The sequence below is a fragment of the Coturnix japonica genome, chromosome 22 (genome assembly GCF_001577835.2).
Source record: "Coturnix japonica isolate 7356 chromosome 22, Coturnix japonica 2.1, whole genome shotgun sequence".
In the NCBI taxonomy this organism is placed as follows: Eukaryota; Metazoa; Chordata; class Aves; order Galliformes; family Phasianidae; genus Coturnix; species Coturnix japonica.
In genome coordinates, this window is record NC_029537.1 from 414,574 (window position 1) to 431,601 (window position 17,028).

Consider the following 17,028-nt stretch of genomic DNA (forward strand, 5'->3'; position numbering starts at 1 on the left):
ATGAAATGTTAGTGAGCCCACCTGGTGAAGTGATGGAGCAGAAAACTTGTAGATACTCAGATGAACGTGTTCATTTTATCAGAGCAGAAACAGAACGCCAGGACCGAGTGCTCAACAGTAGCTTTGTTGGGAGTGCAGCGGTTAACTGAGGTCAAGGAGATGACTATTGCCAGTCAAGCATGTTATCTCCTGCAATTACTACCACTGCAAATAATGCTTGAGATGAACATTGGAAATAATGGTCATTATCTTTTCAATAGTCTCGTATCTCCTTCCTTGTGGGGCTCCTTCAGTATACAGAAATATCCAGGTATGTGAGTTATTAAATAACCTGTGCCTCCTTTTTTATAAGAAGTCTATTCATAGTGCCAAAACAGCAGCTAAAATGTTTTCATCTGCTTCTGTTATATCGAAGCCTTCAGTTTGCAGGTTCATGTCAGTAGTGCCGGGTATAACTTCTCTTGCTTTTCTTTGTTTATTTTAAATTACCTTTTTCAGCACACAAAGCAATTCAGGTTATTCTAGAGCACATTAGTGAGCAGAGATACATTCCTCCATAAACAGTAAACAGTGGCATATTTCTTTGGCAAAGTTTGCAACACTTACACTTGCATATGATGTGAAAGCGTTACATTGTACTTTGGACATGATTGATGCCTTATGAGCCACCAAGAGTTAACTGGTTAGGAGAAGAGTGGAAGAGTCTGTTATTAAATTGTGTTGTGTAGATCAATTAAGTTGATAGATATGATAGGCAAGTAGTGCAAGGACATTATTCCAAGTGCTGCAATAACTTTCCTAAACCTTTGTGATGAAATTTGAATTTAAGTTTCATTCATAAATAGTCTGTAAAGGATTAATATTAGGTTGGACTTAATTTAATTTATGGTCTTTTCCAACCTGAGCAATTCAATGAATATAAAAGTGAAATGACAATTGATTTTCCTTACTTTGAACTTCTTAGAGGCTCGCTAAAAGTTTTCACACAAAGATACAGAGCTTTCAAACTATTAAAGCTGGGGGGGATTTGGGGCTGAGAGGTGAACATACAGATGTCCACTTTCCATCCCTTGAGCATCGTGTTGATTCAGGGGCTGCAAATCTTTGTTCGACTCGACTCAGATGGCTTGGCTTCTGTGCTCAATCTAGTTAATACATGCTTATTAGCTATCTTAATACATTGTTATTTATAGGTTTGAAGAGTAGAAGAGACCATTCAATCATTTTGTCTGACCTCTTTACAAAAGTAGGTCATGGAATTGCCGTATTAGTGTCAATTGATTGCTGTAACGAAGGGATCGAATCAGTGAAGGCAGCGCTTAGAGCAGCGGGTTATACTCACATCTAATAACTTTTCTAGATGGACTGCTACTGATGCTGCCCGTGTGCTAACATAATCTGTTTATCATTGATAAGTTCATCCTAAAGCCTCTTTCTTATGAATAATCATTCTTAAAGTGAATTTGGGCATGGTCAGAGGCGGCCTTTAATTTTGAACACTGTAGATGCATTCTAGATAGACTAGGACTTATTTCTTTTGTTATCCTGAAATCCACCTGAAACAAGCAAATCCATTACCTACAGAGTCTCCATGGACTGGCAAGAGATACTTAGTGCTGTAAAACCACTGCAAAGTGAACTGAAAATCTAGAAATAGAGCTGGAAAATGGAGGGAATTTTCATCCTGAGATGATGAAGTTTAATTTCTCCCTCAAATAAAGATGACCAAGGAACATTTTAGGTTGTTTTTTTATGTCAAAAGCATTTTACTGTGTGTTGTAATTGGTAATTTTCTGTTTTAGGTCTTAAAACATTGGTTGGATGCGACTTTGGAATTAACTGGAAACAAATGGATTAATTCTTACTAGGTAGGTTCAAAATCTTTCCTTTGGCTACAGTCAGCACATGAAAGTGTGTCCATGCTGCTCTCTTATGTTTTCTTAGCATTTTTAGCAGCAGTGAAGTCAAGAGAACATGTGAAGGTGGTGCAGGATAGCGTATCTCAGCTTGACATCCAAGGGAGCGAGCGCTTTCAGTATTGAGAAGTCAGTTCCAAGTCAGTGCTTGCTTTAATTCTGTGGTTCTTTGCTGAGAAGGACAAGAGTTTCCTAAATTGGTGAGATATTTAGACAGTTTTCTATATATATCAGTATGTCAGGTGGGAAATTGTCCAGAACTGTGGCATCTGACGTAGGATATCCAAAGAGCTCTTCCAGACATCCTGTCTGACCCACATCTGAACTGATGAGCTGGTCTGTGATGTGCTCTGTAGTAATGACCAACATCCACATTATCCAGAAATTAAAAGTGAAATCAGAGAACTACTCTGGGTGCTTCCTCAAAAGTCTTTTTGTAATGGGGTTTTGCCTCCTGTACAATGCAGTTGGAAACAAAATGCTGTGAAAAATATACAGTACCCCCCTGAGCTCCATTGACCAGAGAATGCTTCTCAATTCCAGAGTGAGCTGCAAAGCTGAAACCGGGCAAAGAATTCATTACTTTAATGATAATAATTTACACTTGCATGGGAGCTTTCATCCAAGAAAATACCATGTTAGAATTTTCCCTTCATGGTCTCTTGAAGACAGGGTAATTTCACCTTGATAAGTATTGATATTATATTTACCTTTGCTGTTTTGGAAGGAAAAAAAAATAAATGAGGATGATTGTAGTTCATACAGCTCAATGTTTATTTTAACAATATTTTGCATTTATATCATATTTTTCATCTTAAAATCTGAATGTGGTTTTGAAATGGTAGTTTGAATACCTGTCAATACCCTTGTTATGTAAAATGACTCCAATGCTGCATACACAAGGAAACTAAGACTGAGGTAGTAATGTCCTGGGTGCATTGCATTGGATCTAACACACCTTAAAATTAGCAGAGATTCCGCCCCCCACTCCAATTTCAGTCTAATTCTTAATATCTTCTGCCATATGCAAGCTGTGGTATCTTGCTTTTCTTCCCATACGTGGTAAATATAGCTGATGTTGCTTCATTTGATGTGCAATATATTCCGCATACAAAAGCCCTGTTTTCTTTCAGCTATTGTCTTTTTTGGAGGCTCTGCATAAATATACAAAAGCCTATGTCTAATTTTATCCTTTTATTTTTCCCTTTTCTTCTGCAATTCTCTATGCACTATTTGCTTTTTTAAGAGATGAAATTGCATTTTTTCTCCCCCAGAAGCTGTAGGGAACCTTTCGTTTAAGCATGTGCAAGCAGCATAAGGCAGACCAATAACACAAAGTCAAAGCCATTTCATAGAAAGTGTTTCATAAATGCTAATTGAGCTAAATGAGCTTAGAAAGCGTTTTACAGAGAAAATACCCCAAATATAGGATGGATTGCAAGATACGTTCCTTTTATAATATATTACTGCAGTGTTATGCTGCTGGATTTATATATCAGTTTTAACTACTAGTTTTGATTATGTCATAAAGATTTCATAGATTATTCTTGGGTTTTTTTCTTGTGTTTTTTCTCTCTGCCAGTAATCCGCCTTATTAATATTAACTGCTGGTGGAAAGTGACACGTTTTGATCAAGCTTAAACTTCTAATGAGTTCCAATTAATGGATGCAGACATTACGACGTCTCAGTCATTCTCACAAGTATTTTACTGCTTTACAAAGACACTTTGGCTCTGCAATTATTAGAAAACACCCAAAGTCATTTCTAAAGATAAAGCTGTGAGAATGGTCATTTCAATGGTCATTTCAGTGGTCATTTTTGTGGTCATTTCAGTGGTCATTTCATCAGCTAGCAAAGGAAGGAATAATATTTTTTGTTACCATTCTTGTCAATGCCTGTATAGTTACCACCAATGCATAGTTCAAGCATTGTGTTGTGTATCTTTGTCAGCAAGCAGCATCTGTCAGAGAAGGCAGTCTGTTGAATTCTATCAAGTATCCCTAGTAATCTTAATCCAGAGACTGAGGTTCAAGAGGGGCTTAAAATAAATATGTGGACATAATGTTAACTAAAGCTTTTTGTTACTTTTAAGATAAGTTTATTTCTCCCAATCCTCACTTCTTTCCTTGCTTCCTTTCCACCAGTGCCCTTATTAATGGACTGTGAAAGCTGACATTTCCAATAAGGAACAATTAAATCTGAAACTAAATTAAATGAAGTCATTCATTTACAAAATAATAGCTAACTAGCATGAGGATGGTGAAAAATGATTGCAAGTCATGGGGAAGAAAAAAAGGAGTAAATTAAGTCTGACTACATTAATGTTCTTTAAATACTTCTGCTGTTCAGAAAATTAAATGGAAAACATCTTATTAGCTATCTTACATGTAAGGTAATAATGTGTGTATTCAGCATGACAAGTGCTACAGGATAGAAGTTCTGTGGGAAGTCACTGTAAGTAAAGTACTCGAATTCTTAACTTTTGGCACTCTTATTTATTGCAAAGGTGCAACAGCAGGTCTGGAGCAAGGAGCTTGCTTTGTAAGTGCTGTTGCATTGAGCTTTATCACACAGGTGAAAAGCAGCATCCATGGCCTCTATACTTCAGTAAGGCCCACTGAGTTTTCAATCTGGGTAATAGGCACAGTCTTGAATATAGCAGCATGGCTGCATTTCTTGGTCCCTGTCTAAGGAATTGGCTGAATACTCCATCTCCATAGGATGGAAAATGCTTGTAGGACAGGGATGGTATCAAGAACTAAGAGGCTGATTGAAGAAATAGGTCAACAATACTCCAATCACTGTGCATTTTCAGCTTCTCTTATATTACATACGTGCTCCAAAACTCACATGGATGGTTATGGTTGATTTTGGTTGGCTAAGCCTGAGGATTATTTAAACAGGAGCTTTGGACCCAGGTTTAAAAAAATATGGATTTATACTTGAAGCTCTTTCGTTTTGTAGAACAAACAACCTGAATAAACATGTCAGAGAAGATTAAAACCTCATTAAAAAGTGTAAACAGAGTGCAAAGGGAAAAAAAAAAAAAGGGAAAGCAAAAAAAAAAAAGCGTGGCTGAATTGAATAATGGTAATAATAAAATCATGAAACAATATTGCTAGTTAAAAGTCCTGTTAAAGCGAATGTACCGTTGAGATGGGAAGCAGAGCTGCTGTTATCTAACGCTCAGGTTGGAGATTTCTTTTCAATAATTTGATAACATTTTAATGAATAAATTAATAACATTATCCAGGAAATGGAGTCTATAGATAAAGTCAATTCCTCACCAGTTCCCAAATCTAATCAGAGAAGTTCTGTTTGGGGATGGTCAGCAGTGATGCATGTGTTCAGCAATATTTTTCCCTTCCCACCAAGTAGGAGACACAACTGCTGAGGCTACCACTATGGCACTGCATGCATAAGAGGTTTACTCTACAATATTAATGCAAATTACAGCTTTAAGGCTGGCAATTACGCATTTTTATTTTACTGAGGTGAGCAAAATTGTTGCGTATTTACCTTTAAAACGGTAAAGAAAACACTCTGTCTTCTTTTTAAGTGACGAGCTTTTAAAGACAAATGCTCAGAGAAGGAGAAATATTACTCTTAGTAGAAGCAACACATGGATTTCGAGGAAGAGGATGGAGTTGTGTTAATGTATTGCACGTGCATGAGATCTGTTTTCAGTGCATACAGTTAGCATTGATTACATTATTCTAGCTAGTCTAAGCATGAACATTGGTGTTAATTTGCTTTCCTTTGTCTACATAGCAAGCTGTAAATCTTGATTTCTCTGAGGATTTTTAAAGAACTATTCTCTGAAAGCAACCTATGGGGGCTTAATGAAGGTTAAGATTTAATAGCATTTGCAGTGACTTATTTGATTTGGACTGAAGCGTGGTCAGCCTTGGGCTGGCAGAGAGGAGCAGTTCTGTATGATCAGTCATGTGGATGAGAAAGGGATTTTTTTCTTCTTTCCCAGCCGTACCTGATGAAAGCTCAAGGGTTTTAATGCTGATTCTAAACAGCTCTTCCCTTATATAAATATAGAGGGAAGGAAGCTGTTGCTGTTATACGAAGAGTAACTTTAGTTTTGAGGTAAATAAGTAACATTGGCATAGCATGCAGCTCAGTGACTCAGTTCTTCAACAAATAAATGTCTACTCTTAATTGTATGCCTGTAAGCTATGAGGCATTCTGGCTGCAAAAACATCTACTTGCATCTTACACTCAACAGGTCATGGCACTAAACCAACCTTTCAGAAGCAATTAGAGATCTCTTCCTTTCAATGCGTGTGATAACATGGAGCTGTTTCACTCCATTTGTCCCTGCCTGCTTTCAAAGCAGTGGACTGCTTTAAGTCCTATTGCGTGTTTTGTAAACACAAATAACCATTGTGTAACATTTAGCTTTTATTCTTATATTGGATTATATTGAATACTCAATGGTGGGGACTCCCCTTGTTTGGTGGTGGTTGTTTGGGAGAACAGAATCAGGAAGGAGTTTCACATCAGCAGTATATCATATCTTGAATATCTTGAAGATTTGGGTTCCCTCTTCCTGCTGTGTTCATTTTGGAGTTCTATGTATGAACTTTATTCTTGTGTCTACAAGCCTGAAGTAGAATTGTGGTCCTGTTCAAGTTGATGAGAATTTTGTCATTGGCTGAATAAAAACTAGGATGTAATGCCTTGTGATTATCAGAGCACCATTCCTATTGGGAAGAGTGTGTATTTATCCCTCCTGGCTCCAGTATCAGTGAACTTCCTTCCTGCCCTCACAGTCCCATCATCCACCAAAAATAAGTACATAAATACATTAGTTGAGGGAAGTTGGGAAATAAGTGCATCCTCTAGTGGATCTCAAAGTGTTTGTCTTTCCTTATCAGACCTGTAATGATAGTGCAGCAATGGCAGCTTAATGATAGCAGCCCCAGTGATGCCATTCAATACCAAAGAGGTGAAGATTGCACATTTTATTTTGGAAAATAATTATGCAGCTAATTACAGCACTTGACTTTCGTCCTTCCCTTCCCCGTGTTCTTGGGGAAGCTGGTTTGCTCAGCTTGCAAAAGACTGCATCAGTTATTCTAAAGGTCAAAAGACTCTTGTATTATGATTTGCGATTGCTGATAGTAGTGAATAAAGTAAATGCAGCATAATTTTGGATAATTTAATACATTGCTTAACTTCTGTTTTACTGTTTCTTTTCCATTGTGTGACTGTTAGTACACACTTAACTGAGTAGTTGAACGAGGAGGAATAAGCCAGGAATTGAGATCTGAGTTCTTGTGGAAATTCTTATGAGAAATCTCGAATGCAGTTTCTGAATGTAGTGATCAGACCTAATAGTACAGAACAGTCTGTTTTAGGAGACTTTCAGAAAAGTATCCAACTGTCTGCTGAAGGCAGAAGTGTATTTATTTCAGCTGAGAGCAACTGCAGTGCCATTTCAGAAGTACTGTAGTGGAAAAATCTCAGTAGATTTTGACCCCGTATGGCTTTGAGACCTCAGCTGGCTTGCAGTGAGTGTATGCTTGTATTTACATATGCAAGCCCTAATACATGTTTTATAAAGCTTTCTTCTTGTTCTCACCCTCCTCTATTATTTGCCTCCAAAGACAGCGATAGAGCTGGATCTCCCCACCCCCTTCCACCATTATTCTTGGAGAACTCTGGGTACCACATACAATTTCCATCCTTTATCCTTTGGTCAACTATTCAGTCCCAGGTTGTATAATTGCTCTGCCTTCAGACTGCAGCATGTTCCCTCACAGTTTAGGTCAGCTGTAAGTCTTGATTCAGCCTGATTCATTTCAATTTGCATAATCTCTTCAGCTCTCTGTATTTCATTTAGACACCAAAGATTTAGTTTAGTTACAGCCGTGTGTCATTTATCATTTACTTGTCTTCTTTCAGAGTTTGATTTAATCCCCTTGGTTTACTTTAAGAGACAGATCTCTTATCCGCATGGTGCTCTATTCCACTGTGATTTTGAAGCTCTTGTATATTCTATCTGGATCTTCCTTATTGTGATATTTATTCTATACTGAGAGATAAAGCACCTCATCTACAATTTAAAAGAAAAAGAAAGAAATTGAACAAGTGGCCAGAAATACACGTGGGGACATTTGTGTTCTGAGGACATTTCTTTTTCCAGTGCTATTTCTTACAATTGCCAAGCCACCATTTCCTTATAGGCAGTCAATATGAACTTGTTGATTGGAACCCAGGATTACATCGAACCTTGTTACTGCATAACTGTGTGAGTGGAGGTTTGTCAGTTTGTCAGTTTCCTCTTCTCTCTTCTTATATTTCTCATTTTTTCACTTGTTGAAGATCCCTTCGAGTCTGGCATCAGCAGTTGTGTGCTTAATCACAGCGTACAGCAGAGTTGTACCCAGCTATGTGATAATGCCAAAGTCCTTCAACAGAAGGTAAATTTTAACATTCACACACAGTATTTTTCTCTAAGCAAATCCTTCTGATTATTCTTGTTTTCTCTGTTCTGACCTGGCAAACAAATCCTTACTCTGAATTCTCCCATTTGTGTTACTGCCTGATGCTCAACGTGAAGGAAAAGCAAAGAGAGGGGAGAGCATTTACAGAACAGTGTAAGATCTGACTGCATCTTTTGATACAGTGGTTCAAAGACTTCAGCAGGCAGAGGTGGCATCTCAGCAACTGGGGGGTTATTTTATCACACAGTCAGTGCAGTGAATTAATCTGCCCTTTAGGAGTTTCTCCTATTGGAAGTGGACCGTGCTCCTTGTCTGTAAGACATTATACCAAGCAGTATTGTGTCTAAACTGCTCCAAGGGAGTGTTGGTTCAGAGTCTGGGAGCAGCTCTAATGCTGGCTGGAGCATACGGTGATTGCACACAGTCACGATGGACATAACAATAATCATTATTTTCTGCAATGTTTTTAAGCAGAAGAGAATCAGCAGCCTATAAAGGGAATCTCTTTAAGATCAGTAGTCAAGGAGACAAGTTTATAACACTTTGTTGCTAATAATTTAGCATTTCCTAGTCTACAGCCAACCTGGATTTTGAGCTGCCAAAGCAACTTGTTCTTGCAGGGTGTCATAGGCTGGTGAGCATTTAGAGGTGTGAACGTCTCTAAAGCAGACTCTTGCTTTGTCACTGTCAGAGTACACATGTCCTCTGTACAAAGCTGACTGTGTAGTTACAATTTCTTCAGGGTAATTGGTACAGCGTGCTTAGTCTGCCAGGTACTAGCCTGATTTATCTTTGACAGTATTTTTCTGTTTCTGCTGCAAACTGATGAGTTTTACTCCTTGATATGGGTGGCTGGAGCAATTTTGTAGACAAGGGAGTGCTGCTATCTCTAGTGTTGTTTGATAGGTGGTTTTTTTTTCAAGCTATCTCATGTCATTGGGTTGGGATACAGGTGGAAGGCTGTTGGTAACAGTTCACCCATCTCATAGTGCCATAATGGCAATTGTGTGAGTGTTACTGGATGTAGCTGGGTGGGGAATGGTTCTGTTCAGGTACTGACACCTGAAGGTGGTTTATTTCTGTATGAAGAGTCACAGCATAGGCAAGGTGCTACTTGTAGGCCTGAAGCTGGTGATGTGTGGTACAGCCAAGGTAAAACTCCCATATAGTGCAGTGGGGGGATGCTGGTGGCATTGCGGTGCTTACTGTGAGCATGTGCACCTGACCCACATAACGAGGTAAACGCTGCTGACAATGACAAAGCTCAAGTCCTTCCCTTTGCAGAGAAATAGCATGAAGTCCATTTGTTTCTTAATACTATTTGACTTTTCAGAATCTGGTTCTGTTATGACCAGAGTGGTGTGTAGCTGCTGTGCTGGTCCTTTGCTGAGGCTGAATTTCAGAACAAGTGACTACAAAGAAAATGTGTGTGTCAGAATGCTCTGAAAACCTTTTTCCTGATTGTTTTGTGCAGCCACATTGGGAGATTTTTTGAAGCTTTTTTTAAGTTTTATCTGGTTCCAGCAGGAGGAAGATGAATACAGGGTAGTGTTGAAAAGATCATTTCATTCTTCCGTATGAACTTATGTTAAAGCATCTCGCTTAGGAGAATAAATGATGTGTCATAACCTGAACCCATACAGAATGTGGACAGAATGCTAACGATCTTCTTGACTTGTTTTTACGTTGCGTTGTATGAACCCAAAGCACTGATGAGCTCTCTGACTCTGTGATAAAAATGAAATGTAATGCTGCAGAGCCTCGCTCTCAGAGATAACCTTCTTAACTGGCCCACTGCTCTGCCTGTCACTGAGCCATAGATGTGGATGAAGTGGTTAAACTCATCCATTTCATGTTTGTCACCGAGTGTCTGTGCTCACAACTGCCCTGGAAGCAATGCATTTCTTCAAGCTGTGCCTGTAGGAATTGACCTTGGAAATAATTTGTGACATGTGATCATGTTTTTTGGCAGTTCCCTGTGCTTCTCAAGGCAATCAGAAACACATCTTGGTAATAAAAAGAGTTAAAGCGACAGAAATCCTGAAATACGCGTATAAAACAAAAGCTTCCCATTTCAATCTCAAGCGCAGCACTTCATGTGTTAAAACAACTACTGACAACTTCATTCAAACTCTTGGGCCTGGCAGTTTGTCCAGGTCAAACTATATTTTTTTAATTCAACTCCCCATCATCTGCTGGTAGTCTGCTCTGGTATTCTATCTCGACTCTGTTTAATATGCACCAGAATTATTGTATTTGATATATATCAATTTTAAATCTGTTTCAACACAACCTTGAATGCCTTTCTGGCTGTATATCACTTCATCAGTCTAGCTTAACTAGAGCTGCTTTTTCATATTTTATTACCCCCATAAAATCTAGGAATGGAACACTTCGATTTTTCTAGCAGTAATTTTTATTACTTTTAGCCTTTTTTTAAAGTACTTGTCAGTGAGATACAGTGCTTTGTACAGAGTATATTTTTCAGCTATGCATTATATTTTTATTTCAATTTACTTTAGACGGAATGTATAGCATACATCTAAATAACACCTACAGTAGTTCAAACAAGTGCATTATGAACGTAATTAGAATGGATATAAACTTGGTTCATCCACCAAGATTCAGATGCCTGCCTCTGCTCGTAGCCCCTCACAAGTAAGGCTTGAAAAGATAACTCATGTTGTAGTTTTAATGTTGTGCATAAAATCATATTGCAAAACAGGAGGGGGAAAATTAATTTATGGCTATTTTATGTTTTTATTTTAATTGTTAAGTTTTGCTGGATTGTTCCCCAGAGTGTTAGTGCTCTACTTTCTATTTTTTCCTCTAAGACCATAGAAATTGCCATGTTAGATCAGACAAGTGATCCATCTAGCCAGACCGTCTTCCTTAACGCAAGTGTGTGCCAAGCTCTTGAAGGGGAAACCAACAGTAGGCCTCGTAGAAACAACTTCCATCAAAAGATCTTGGGGATGGAAAGGTCAGTTTTAATTCCCATTAAATGCCTTTAGTCTGTTGAAATATGTTCAGAAGTCAGTGCTCGCTTTGCAACGTCCGCCTTTGTGCCTCGCTTGTGAATAACACTAAGCAAGAACCTGTGAAGCAAGAGGTGAAAGTGTCTGTAAGGAAACAAAGCCATGATCAGATATGTCTAAACAGCCAATACCCTCCAGGTATTTTGTTCTTAATGGACGTGAATGCTACGTTTTAAATACTACCTGTAATAATACAAAGTGATGGGAGAACGGGAATGTTTCTCTAATTAGAGCTTTTGAATGACATTGGAAAAGGGCTCTGGGTTAAATAATTTTTTCTTTCTTTGGGCTGAATTAGCATAGATTTAATGGCAGTGATTTTATGCAGCTGTGAGATCAGTAGCTTAATGCATCTGGCAGTGAGAGAGGGATTTTCTTTCACTGACAGCACCGAATAACCCCCTGTAATCCCTTTCTTTAGCTTTCATGCCCATCCAGACTTCAACTTAATAAAAGACCAAAGAAATCAGGTGTCTGTGGAGCACCTGTGACTTGAGCACAGGCAGGAAGAGATGCTGTCCTAGCATATGTGTGATTCAGAATCATTAAAAAGACTAATATCTGGACTGGAAGGCTATGTTTACATTTCCACTGATAGGGATAATTATGAAGGTCCGCATGCAAATTGAGTTATTTATTTTCTGCGTACTCCATGGAAAATGTGCCGTGGTGCATGTCAGGAATAAACAGCTGTTCCTGAAACTTCACATAGCCGAAGTGGAATGCCCAGCAGCTGTTAAGACAGGTGAAGATCAGACAGCATATAACTGAATTCATCAGATCAGAGTATCAAAATCCTAATTGGCAGATGATGAAGGCTCAGTTTCTTGGTGACACGTAGTGAAGAGAAAGTCAACCTCAGCGGACTGATCCAAGCACTTCTAATCTGAGTGAACAGTGAGCGGGGCAAGTGGAGGTCTCCAAAACTCACAGGGATGTTGTGAATGTGTTATTGTAGGAGTGGAGGTTGGCAGAGATTTCAGATATACACAATAAAGCTCCAACTCCCCGGAAGTTTAAATAAAATGCGGTGTTTTATTACAGCACTGGAGAAGAAAGGCTGCTCAGGAGGTGCAATGAAGCTGTTGTTAGCTGCCAGCTCAGAGGACGCACAGAAGACATGCTTTGATTATCACATCAGACTTCAGATGTTTCTCGCTGCTTGTTTAGCCTTATTCTTAAGGATCAAAAGAGCCTGTTCACACAAGGGTTTGTTTATTTACAAGGATTATACTTGTTAAGTGACAGTTTAAAAGGCATTAAGTAGGCCTCCAACATTGATAGTCTTGCATTAAAGGGAGTATTAAATGCTGACCTTGGATTCAGTTAAAGGCCTTCTTTTCCATTCCCTCCTATCCACTTAGCCTGGAAAAGGGATAGAACTTTAAATGTGCCAGAGCTGATGCTCATTATGCAATTACAGGGATGACTGAAACAGAGTCCTCAGTGAAAATGAGTATGGATGTTTTAAGGGATGATTGTAGACTACTGTGATCCCTGGGAGACGTGCTCATGGCAGCAGGATGAAAGCTCTTGTGCATGAGGGATTTGCATGAATCTCTTCTGGACTTTGCATTCAGCTCCTGAAAACATTGACAGCTCTTCCATCCACCTGAAAAGAAGTGAAATGGGGAATGACTTTATCAGGAAGCACCTTTAAAATAGTTCCGATGGGGGGGAAAAAGTCTCCTGTGGAAACAAGGAAAAAAAAGAGTATAATGAGGCAAATGATTGAGGTTGCAGTATGACATAAAATACCACACTGAGCAGGAAGAGCTGGGGGAGGAACGTTGAACCAGGGGCTTGCTAAGGGGAATAAAGACAGCTGCTGTCAGCTGAGCATCTCTGAAAATGTCCTTTTGACAAGGGCAGCGCAGGTCATTGACAAGCAGCTAAGATGGAAAGCAACTTGTTTAACATAAGCTAAGACTTAATGTACTGTGGGTATGTTGGCTAATCTTATTCTGGTGTGGCTTTTTTGTGGTGAGAGCAGTTTGGCAGGGCAGAAGGTTTTGATGAAATTGGAGCATCTCAGGATGTGGTAGTGTTGTTATTTTTGAATGGAGAAGTTACATAAACTCCAAATCTGTCTGAATTCAATTACATTATGTTACACCGTGCCCTATCTTTATACAGTAGTATGTATCAGTATAAACAAACCAAAAGGATTCCACAGGATTTTTTGATGTCAGTTGAAATACTTCATTTCTCTCTTCATCCAGAATTCCTTTTTTCCATTTTCAACATTTCATCCTGATTAGGATGAAAATACACTTTGACATGACTGTAAAAGAAAATCTTATTTGGCCATTACTTCTGACTGGCTTGGTGTAGTACCTGCTTACTGCAATAGAGCTGTGTGAAAAGGTCACATTGGAAACGTCTCGTGTGATGAAACAGTATGTGAAGGAGAACTCCTCAGGGGAGCAGATGACATTAATGGGAAATGTAGAATGTTGCATTAATACGTTGGGTTTCTTGTGTTTGGGGGTGGGCTGGAGTGATGTTATTTATTTTTTAGGTATGCATGACTGCAAAATACCCCTTAAAGCAAATTCTTGATTGTTTGTGGTTTCAGCCTATGAAATAAAGGGGAGATGAAATGTTAGCTGGAGGTTAATAGGAAATAAGAGATGTGGTTTACTGAGGAAATACTGGTGGTAGGTTGATGGTTGGACAGGATGATCTTGGAGGCTTTTTCCAGCATTGGTGATTCTTTGATTCTATATCATGCAGAGCAGCCATGAGAGTCTGTCTGCAGCGTATGTACTTTCTGAAGCCCTCAGATCTTTGTTCTGGGTAACATTGCTAATAATCTCATGGAAGGTTCTCAGGTCTCAGGCTATTCTTCTTCCAACAGGAGAAGTGACTCTCCTATCTCTGCACTCAAAAAGCTGTAGGTCAGCATCTTGATTTGCAGAGCAAAATTTAATCTGAAAATACCACTTGTGTGAATAAAACAAGGTGAAGTGCTCAGGGCCACGTACTAACAAAACCAGCTATTTTCATTTCTAGTCTAAACTGTCAAGGACTTCAGCCTTTCTATTGAACAGAGGCGAACAACCTTTCATGTGATGTTGGTCTCTGAGAAATGTCCCAATTTCTCTTTGGGACTTCAGCAGCCATAGTGCTGTCTCAATCAATTGCTTTATCTCAGCACTTCTGATGATGCAGGTGCAGCATTGTGGGATTAGAAGTGGCAGAACTGAGTCTGTAACTCAGACAATTTCTACTTTTCTTTATGACATGGGGAGTGTTGGTGAGTTTTGTCAGTGTCAGGTGTGCTGCTCTTTCTCAGCTTTCTGGTTGCACATTATTTAACCTCTGTTTATCAGCATGTTCCTTTTAGCTGTAATGAAGGATGTTGTTTGAGACGATAATACCTCTGTATGTCAGAAACTTGAATTTATGTTGAATTTGATGAAGAGCTGCATCTTCAGTTTGTCTGCCACTCTATTTTTCATGTGCTGAATTCATATTCCCACTTTCACCTTATTGGCCTATTGCCTTCATTTGTATTTTTGACAGTTTCTTGCAGTTTCAGGTTAAGCTCTTTTGCTTGGGGACTGTCCTTTGTGTGTGTGTGTGTCCTAATAGTTCCATAAGCAGACAAAGCTTACCTTCAGTTCTGTTGTTTTTAAGTTGGCCATAGGGATACAGGTAACAAGTTTATATGTTATACTCTTGTTGTCCTTACCTCTGATCATTCAAGATACATTAAACTCAAGTTATACTGTGGTTATTTTTCAGGTGTATCATGCATCCATTCCTGATAAGCTGGTATTGGCCCTGGCTCAAAACGTTCCTAATGAACTTCTCTGGGACTCTGTCATTCTTGCCTAATGTTAGGCTAAGCAGAGATGTTATTTTCTAAGCCTTGCTATTATACCAAGGGTCGATCACTTCTGCAGTGCTGTTTCTGTATGAAAATCTCATTACGTATTTCAAAAAGAATGTGAGCAGGATGATTTCCAGGAAGTGTAATTAGGTTTGGAGCTGAATGGTAGCTGTCTTACAACATTTGACCTTTATAACAGGCTGGGCAGGACACGTAATGGATACTTAGGCTTTAATGGTCTTGGAGGACCAAGGAAAGGTGAGCTTTAAATAGGGATCTTGCTCAATGATTGCACAAGGGCTGTTTTTACAGAGGCAAGTTTATAATGGGGAATCACCATCTTCTCACCCATCCCTGCAGTCATAAAGATTTGTAATAAAGACTATTGGGATCTGCAGTGTGACAGAGGCTGGGTTTTGACTGAATGGCTGTATAGGGAAATCCAGGTCCTTGAGAACAAGCTGATGAGTTTTCTGGTTAAAATCTCTGTTGACATAGAAGAGTTTCTGACCACTCAAGATCTTGGTAGGGAGTAATTACCAGCCCAAACCTATGTCACTTTGTCCATATCTGCACAGAACTGTCAGGTGAAGAATCTGTTGTTGTTCAGAGCACATTTATGTATTTAGTTGTTCAGTCTTGTCCTTTCTGATACCGGTGACTGATACTTTAATGACTGTGTGACTGGTCTTGGCTCCCTCCATAGGCAGTGAGGATGCATTTAACTGCACTGAGCACTCTGATTGTAAAGGGAAACTGAGAAGATGAGCTTGACAAGGCTAATGTTAGTGTTTGCAATTACCCACCCATATCAGCATGGGTTTCATGTGCAGAAAGGTGATTATAGGGCTATTCTGCTTTGTACAGAGCTATTACGTGTAGCTTCTCTGTAGTATGAAACTGAATGCCAAGGGTATGGCATGCAAAAGCTGTTTGCCAAGTAGTACTCCGTAGGTACTTGTAAACTAAATGGGTTGGTATTCCTTTCTGTTGCCTTCCCTGCTGGAGCAAGTGTCCAATATCACTTATTGAAAACCTCTCTGGAATATTAATAGGCAGCAGCAATGGGAGGCTTTCAGCGCACCTCTTGCACAGGGGAAGCACACACGCTTGGAGGCGTATCGTATTCCGTGTGACAGAGAGACTACCTGACATGTATTTTATTCTAAAAATGTCACCAGCTGAAAATTAATCAGACCTGTAATGCGTGTTTGAATTCATTTATAGTGCTGTTGGAAGTAATATCTCAAGAGCCATAGACAGATGTGTGAGTGCTGTAAGCAGGCAGTGCTCTCAGTGGATTAGAAAATGCTTCCAACCCCCTCCTCCCCTTCCCCCCAGAGTCCCTTCTGCCTTTGCCTGCCTGACATTTTAGTACAAACTGAAGGTTTTAATATAGGGGAAGGAAAAAACAACATGGCCAAACTCATGCCTTCTGTTACCCTTGGGACCTTCTCTAGCTTAGCTGCCGTTGGAGTTTTCTAGTACATTCTGCTCATGACCTCTGCCTATTTGTGTAGCCTGTGCGACCTCCTGTTGCAGCTCTCCCTTAAGTAGATACAGAGTGTAATTGAGTTTTCCGCCTAGTGAAATTGTGAGACGATTCCATCTGTTAATGGTGCATAATACTAGAAATTACCATTTGTTGAAGCCCTAGAGTTCATACGTGTCTGAACTGTAAGTACAGCAGCTGAATTGGGCATGATCACGTATAGTGCAGAATTGAAGCAAGCTGCTCATTTGGATACCGGCCAGTGTCATGGGTCAGTCTGTG

At 39.3% G+C, this 17,028-nt stretch overlaps 1 protein-coding gene across 1 annotated transcript in view; it reads left to right on the forward strand.

Moving 5' to 3' along the window:
- Window positions 1–1,819: 1,819 nt before the first annotated feature.
- The window catches only part of LRRTM4 (leucine rich repeat transmembrane neuronal 4), a 193,153-nt gene continuing 177,944 nt past the window's right edge, over window positions 1,820–17,028 (forward strand). The window contains exon 1 of the mRNA XM_015883060.2: window positions 1,820–1,868. The gene's annotated coding sequence lies outside the window, so the exon portion shown is untranslated. The remainder of the gene's footprint in view (window positions 1,869–17,028) is intronic.